General features: G+C 34.9%; 1 non-coding gene across 1 annotated transcript; it reads right to left on the minus strand.

Moving 5' to 3' along the window:
* Positions 1-767: 767 nt before the first annotated feature.
* LOC123821233 lies at positions 768-931 on the minus strand. Its single transcript, XR_006786084.1, has one exon. It is a non-coding gene; the product is annotated as a U1 spliceosomal RNA (small nuclear RNA).
* Positions 932-8,247: the final 7,316 nt, after the last annotated feature.

Here is an 8,247-nt window from a genome sequence, read left to right on the forward strand (position 1 = left end):
TACCAATATTTAAGGGCATTCAAAACAATCAAGATTGAGACTTTGAAGGTAATACCCTCAAAAAAGGATTCCTTAGTAATTCAAGAATGATTATATTGTTAGTGACATAATGAGCATTTAACAATGTATTTCCATGTCTATTATGACAAGTCTAGAGACACCAGGCTTGTCTTTTGAGGTTTTAGCAATTAAATGTGTATTAACCTGTCTGAATTCTAGGTCAGGTAGGACCTACTGAGATGACTCAGAGCCAGAGATTGGAGGAGCTCAAAGTCTTAGACGTGACTATAAGAACAAGGTATCTTGCCCATGGCCCCTAAAAGCAGGAAGGTCTAGGGGTTGTGTCCCAGACAGATTGATAATCACAAAGGGTATACACAGAGATAAATTTGACAGTTTCAAATGTCAAAATTTAGGTCAATTTGGGACAGAAAGAAGCTAAGTCAGAAGTGAATTATAAGTAGTCCAGGGTTACAGTTAATTCCTTTAAAATACCCATACCCTCCTTTTATTTATACACACACACACATACACACATACTTGTATGTATGTATATACATACATGTGTGTATACACATGTATGCGTACATGTATACATGGGGGGTGCATATAGAGAGAGAGTGGGAGTGTGTATGTGTGTATCTATATTTATGTATATATAGATGGAGGTTTCAAGATCAGAGTATAGCATCACATAATTTAAATGACAGAAATTTAGATGAAGATTCATCTGGGTGTTCGTCAAACTATTCTTACAACATTTTTTTTAGGGGAGAGCACAAACACAGTCCCCCAATACCACAAATTATGCAGTTGAGTTTCCCACATTTGGGGAAATTGCAGGGGTCAGCACATCTGGAGTACAATGGATAAGCCTTGCCCTTGGAAAACCACCTTCATGATCATGGCATCTTCCCTGCCAGGTAAGTATCTTACAACATTTTTATAGGACTTAACCATCTATTAATTTATCAACTACACAGCAATCTGTGAGAGGACATAATTCTCTACCAACTCTATAGATAAAACAACTTTGATGATTAGTGATGTTGAGCATCTTTTCATATGTCTATGCACCATCTGTCTGTCCTCTTTGGAGAAGTGTCTATTCAGGTCCTTTTTCCGTTTTTTAATTGGGCTGTTTGCCTTTTTGGTGATGAGTTGTATTAGTTCTTTACAAATTTTGGATATTAAACCCTTACCAGATGTATCCTAGGAAAATATATTCTCCCATTCAATGGATTATTTTTTCATTTTGTTGATTTCCTTTGCTGTACAAAATCCTTTGAATTTGATGTAGTCTTATTTTATTTTTCTCTTGTTTCCAATGCCAAAAAGATAAAACAGAAAAAAAATATTGCTATGGGAAATGTCCAAGATTTTACTGTCAATATTTTCTTCTAGAATTTTTATGGTTTCAAGTCTAACATTTAAGTGTTTAATACATTTCGAGTTTATTCTTGTGTAGGATATAAGAAAGTGGTCAATTTCATTTTTTTTTTGCATGTATCTGTCCAATTCTCCAAACACCATTTTTTGAAAGACTTTCTTTATTGTATGTTGAAAATTGCCTTATGATGCAATGATTCCACTTCTGGAAATGTATTTGAAGGAACCTGAAACATTAATTCAAAAGAATGTATACACCCCTATGTTCACTGCAGCATTATTTACAGTTGCCAATATTTAGAAGCAGCCTAAGTATCCATTAGTAGATAAGGGGATAAATAAAGCTGTGGTACATTTTACAGCTACTCAGCTGTAAAGAAGAAGGAAACCTTACCTTTTGCAACAGCATGGATGGAATTAGAGAGTATTATGCTAAGTGAAATAAGTCAGTCAGAGAAAGACAAATACCATATGATTTCACTTATATGTAGATTATAATGAACATAATATACAAACAAACAATAAAAACAGACTCATAGATACAGAGAACAGACTGACAGCTGTCAGAGGGAAGAGGGGATGAGGGGCTGGGTAAAAGTTGAAGGGATTCAGCAAAAAACTCCTCACAGACAACAATATAGTGATTAAAGGAGGTAGGGGCAGGGAGAAGAAGGTAAAGGGATAAATGGTGATGGAAGGAGACTTGACTTTGGGTGGTTATATTTTAGAATTGCACACTTGAAACCTATATGTTTATTAATCAATATCACCCCAATAAATGCAATAAAAACTTTAAAAGCAAAAAAAAAACTAAAAAGAGTGACTTTCATGTGTATTTTGTGAGAAGCAATCTTGTCCCACCATAACTATATTTATGAGTTATGAATAAAAGCCAGAGTGATTCATTTTGATATAATTAGGAAAAGTTGAACAATTTTATTTGTGTTTTGATTACTGTTAGTAACCAATATACTGTACAAGAGGCTGGCTGTTGTCTTAAAGAACACATTATGATGCATATTCTAATAAAGACAAAAAGTAAAAAGTTTTTTAAAGCATGTTAATATTAATTGTTGCAATATGGCCTTTCAGTGTTACAAAATAAAGCTTAGGGGGGCATATGTGCCTGTGAATAAATCATCCCAGACTCTGGGTCTGCCATCTTGTGGACACTTTAGTAACTTTACATTATAAAACTGACTGCATTTACCACAGCTATACTGTGTGCTCAGATAGATGAAGCCGCTACTATTTTTCCCCAGCAGTAGAATGTCCTATCTCAACACTTCATACCAAGTTGTGGAGTGTTATAATCCTAATGATATTTTTAAATGAAAGCTAAAGATATCAATTATTAATAATATAAAACCTAATAATATTCATTTAACACCTATAAAATTATTCAATATGATGTATTCATTATCTTAATATAAAATTTAAATGTCTTTCTATATTATGTGTATATGCTAATTATGTCACATGAGAGGTTTATTTATAGCTAGAAGACAAGAAGAAATAAGATTGATATATAAATATATGAATCCACTTAGAGATAATAATAGGTACCTTACAAAGGAGATAGCATTGTATAAAAATATGACTTTGACATACATTATAGCCTGGTTTGTTTTCTTGTGTTTATCATTTGTTTTTATTTGTATATACAAAGAACAGGTTTAAACTGAGATGAATCTGTTCGGGTATATTAAATTGGAAGGTTGTATTCCTTTCCGTCCCTCCTACCCTCTCAATTCCTGTGAAAGCTACCATAAGAAGCCAGAGAACTTTGCATCCTTCCCAGGACCGTCTTAACAACTCTGGCCATGCAGGAAAGAAACAATGTAGCAATATTACTGATCTGCAATGAAGATTGTATGACCTTAGCAAATAAATTTGTTTCTCCAAATACCTACCTCAGCATTGATAAACTTACTATATTATGAGTCATTCTTAGTCTGACCAGTCATTCCATACACTTACTGAGCACCTAAAAGCTTCTAGACACTGTGAAAGAAGTGGGTTACAGTGGTAACAGGTCAGATGGGATCTCTGCTTAGAACCTAACAGATAGCCCTAGCTGGCGTAGCTCAGTGGATTGAGCGTGGGCTGCGAACCAAAGTGTCACAGGTTCAATTCCCAGTCAGGGTACATGCCTGGGTTGCAGGCCATGACCCCCAGCAACCGCACATTGATATCTCTCTCTCTCTCTCTTTCTCTCTCTCTCTCTCCCTTCCCTCCCTAAAAATAAATAAATAAAATCTTAAAAAAAAATAAACAAAAAACCAAAGTGCAGTCACCAGTCAACTTTGGAACCAGAAGGAAAACCTCCTGTGTTTATAATTATTTTTCTAAAAATATTTGAAAAGAGATTCAATGTTATTAATATTTAATATGTGAATTAATGTTGCTGCATACATAAAATTGTTAAATAAATATTTAATTTTTGAGGTACATGCTCAGAGTTCCACTGATAAATATGTGCAATCAAATTATTTGTAGTCTACTGGTTGACAATACTTGAAACATATATTATGCAATTTGATAGCTATGTAAAATGTCAACCAGAAACAAAGTAAGCAATAACTACATATGTATTTATAGATATATATATATGATTTTACATCAATGCATGATGTCTGAGTTCAGCAGACCTAAATGTTAGACTAAAAGTTTAATGCACTGTAAGGAGAAAAAATCTTTTAACTTAAATCTATAAAAAAATAGGTGATATGATAGCTAAAATTGATAGTTTAAAAATCCTTCAAATCCTTAATTTGCTATAAAAAGTAACTCTTACTAATGTGTTACTGGGAAGTATTAGCACAATAAAAAATAGTCTCATTAGTTGCAAAATGGCACCAGAATGTTACCAACAATTGGATCTTAGTTGAGCAACCTTGCTACTTGAATTCTGGCTAAGAAAGGATTCAGTGGGAAGACTCAAATACAAGCAAAAGTTTACTTAGAAAGTCACAGAGGTAGAAAAGATGAGCCAGCTGGGCTTCATAGGCTCAGGAAATAAGTTACAGAGGCAAAAGAGTCCTTAGAGCTTAGGAGAAAGAAAGGCAAAGAAAATGCACCTCAGAGAAGGAGATGGGAAAAGCACAGGTGTGCTACAAAGAGAGGGAGATGCCTTGAGGAAATAAGAGGGTGGAGAAAGGTGCACATATGCTTTTCTGGGCCTGGTGCTGAAACACCACTGAGGCCCAGATGTTTTCTCTAGCGTGACCAATACTCTAACCCTGTGGTCCACAGACCTGAAGTTTGTTCCTAACATTATTTGATGTGGATCTGAACCTCATCATCCTGAGGACTTATGGTTTAATGGAGTAGTCATGCAGGTGTTTATATGGGGGTCATATGAGGCTATTCTCTGGGCCCCCTTGCTCCTCCTCTAAAAGGATCTATCATATGACTAGCAACATGCCAGGAGTGAAACGGTCAGGGGAGGGTCTGAACTGCATGACCAGTGATATGAAAGGTCAGGAAGTCTAAACCACAGGACCACTTATATGCTGGTGAAGGAAAGAGCACCCTAGGAGCAAGGTCCTTGTTTTCCCAGTTTTGTTCATTGGCACCCAGGGTTTTCCACCCTGGTGATATCTACACCCAGCCTATTGTTTCTACTCTGCTCATGCTTGTCTCACTTCCTACTATAGTCTCACATATTCAAAGACTTAAAATGCACAGCAGGTATTCCCACAGTTTAAAAGAAATTCTTGAAACATATTCTAATGATCAAAGAAAGATTGAAATAATGAGATAAATTGCAGGGAAATCACAGTAATAATTTTGAAATAAACTCAAACCACTTAAAAATAGAGATAATTCTAAGTTTTACAAATATGATTATGAAAATAAAAAACATGGGCTAAAGAGTCTTCTTTAAAGATATATAGGTCAAACACAATTATGTAATAATTTAAAGAAATAAAACCCAGATTTCATTAAGAAACACTTGAAGTTAAGAAAAAAGAGAAATGTATTCTGGATTTCAAATTTCAACTGGGCAACTACAAAGATAGTCTTGATGTAAAATATTTCAAAATAATTATAGTATCCTTATAAAACATTTAAGAACTCTGAATTACATGAGTGGTTTTCATCAATGTTAATTTTCCTTTGTGATATCATACTATAGTTTTGTACCTAGTTAGGGGAAAATATTTCAGGGGTATATAGAATGTCCCTGAATTATTTCTTACAACTATGTGTGAATCTATACTTATCTGAAAGTAAAATGTGTATATATCTATATAAACATATATATAAAATACAAAAATAGTTTAAAACACTATAATATATATATTTTTCTTGGAGATAGTGCCCTTCTACTTGCTAGATGAAATGTTCCTGAATTCATAAATTGCCTAATAAAGCCAATTAGATCTTCAAATGCACTCAGCTGAATTTTGTTTTTTAATTTGGGCTAACCATCCCTTCTCAAATTTCCATATCTCTGAGTTCCTTTCTACCTCTGTCTGTATATAAATTCTAATGAAAATGTCTGACATTAAGCTTTTGTTTGCTGAGGTATTGATTTCAAAAGATATCCTTCTTGAGTAAACATGTTTCCAGCTGTATGACACAGCTACGAGCAAAACAACTAGGTAAGGAACAAGCTAAGGAGCCCCAACACCCATGAATTCCCCTTTCAAAAAACCCTGGGTGAGCTAGATAACTGACACCTTCAATGATCTTATTGTGTGGTCCATGGGCATGCTGCTGTCCCTCCAGGACCTGGTAGTAACAAATCTTGTTCCTCAAAGCTCCTTAAAGGTTTTCTGCTGAATCACATCCTCAGTGATGATGATAAGAACTACAAGGGCCCCAAGACATCACATTGGCCCTGGTCAGGGAAATGTCTATGGGGTTCCTTCAAGTAACAAGGCAGGGTACACACCTCAGGCATTCCTAGCAAGAACATTACCATCAATAGACTGGGAGAGACACAACATGAAAAAAGCAAAGAGACCATAACATTTTCTAAATGGTTCTAGAGAACTGTTAATTGTTTCATAAACATGAAAGATTGCGTAACAAATAGACAGGCAATCACCCCAGTAGTACAAAACCATAGAACCATAGATATTAGCAAAAAATTAAATCCAATTACATTTACATTAAATTTTCAGTTTTTCAGTTTCCATTATTTTTTATAGAAGAGGCAGTAATTACAAACTTAGAAAATTACCTTAATACTATGATATATTTTTAAAGACTAATTGAAATTTGAAAATTGCCTTTGAAAACTAATTGTGTCATTTTTAACTAGCATATGAATGAGTCCATGGACCTGGACCAGAAAAGCATTATATTTTCACACTATGAAATTCACAAAGCACTTTTGCATATTTTATTTTATTCTCCCAATAACTCATGAATCAAAGCTTATAAGTACTTTATTGCAGTTGAAAACTGATAGGCTTAAGTTATCATGCCTTCCTCTCACATGCAGACTTAAACTCCAATCCAAGTCTTTAGATTGCCATGGAAATGTTCTTTCCACTAGACTGGACTATCCAATCACTGAGGTAATTGGAAAGTCTTTTAGTAAGTATTGTTAAGCAATGAAAATAAATTGAAACCATAAGCATAGTTTTTCAGGAAACCTAAATACAAGCAAATCAATTTACATAATAAGACCTAAGATACAGGTTTCAAAACAGCCCACAAACTGGTATATGGTGCCATGTCTGTGTTATGGGATGAGCCTTGAGCATCTAGAGTTACAGAATTGCCTCAGGGGATTATGGGACACTCAAGGCTCACCCAGGCCCATCAAACATGAAGCATTTAAATATATTTTATTTTAAACAGTTCATAGCTAATTATGATGTACAACTCTAGGTCAACATTATTTAGCTGGATGAATGAACACTCCTTGCAGCTCTCAAAACCTATGAATTCCATATGGACTTCCTTACCAATTCATTTCCAGAGGAGTTTCTGAAGGATAGCAGTACATGCCACATCAAAATAGACCTCTTTGACATAATGATATTTTGAGCTGAAGGCAATTGAGAAGAAACAAGTAAGAAAAGCTCTGCCTTCCACCTATTTGCCTAAAAGTGGGATATTAATTTATCAAGGTGTCCCTTCTTCCCTCTCAAACAGGAAATACAAAAGTTAATCACTGGGGACAACTTTAGATTCTCATGAACCTCATGGCAATACCAGCAGAATCCAGACAACAAACTTCACTAAAGAGCCTTTACACATTGTTTAGTTTGCTACAGCTTCCCTAACAACATACCACAAACTGGGTGATTTAAACAACGGAGATTTATTTTGTTAAATTTTGTAGTCTAAGTTTAGGAATCTACAAGTACAAGATCAAACAGCTGACAGAGTGAGGGTCTTCTAAGGCCATGAAGGAGGGATGCATTTTAAGACTTCTTGGCTTGTGGGCTGCCACCCCTTTCCTGGGTCTACACATCATTTTCCCTCTACATCCATCTGTGTCCATATTCCCTTTTCTTCTAAGGATACCAGTCACATTGTGTTAGAGCCAACACTAATGACCTAACTTTAATTTCTCCAAATGCACTCACATTCTGAGGCTGCATTTGTACTGGGAGTGAGGTCTTAACATACAAATTTTGGCAGGGGAGGAATACAATTCTTCTCATCACAGACAACTTTTTCAAAAACATATTTCTCTGACCATTTTGGTTAGTGGTCAAATTGTCAGGTGATACTTGTCATCTGCTCAGGTAAATCATTTGGGAATGAGAAGTTGCAATGAGCACAATGCAAGAATCCACTAATAATGTTGACTTAAACAAAATAGAATTTCAACATTACTTTTGATCATTTTCATCACCATCTCTTGATCATATAACATAGAAAGTTGAG

Source organism: Phyllostomus hastatus, unplaced genomic scaffold, assembly GCF_019186645.2.
Source record: "Phyllostomus hastatus isolate PE091 unplaced genomic scaffold, TTU_PhHast_1.1 phas_contig_38, whole genome shotgun sequence".
Lineage (NCBI taxonomy): Eukaryota > Metazoa > Chordata > Mammalia > Chiroptera > Phyllostomidae > Phyllostomus > Phyllostomus hastatus.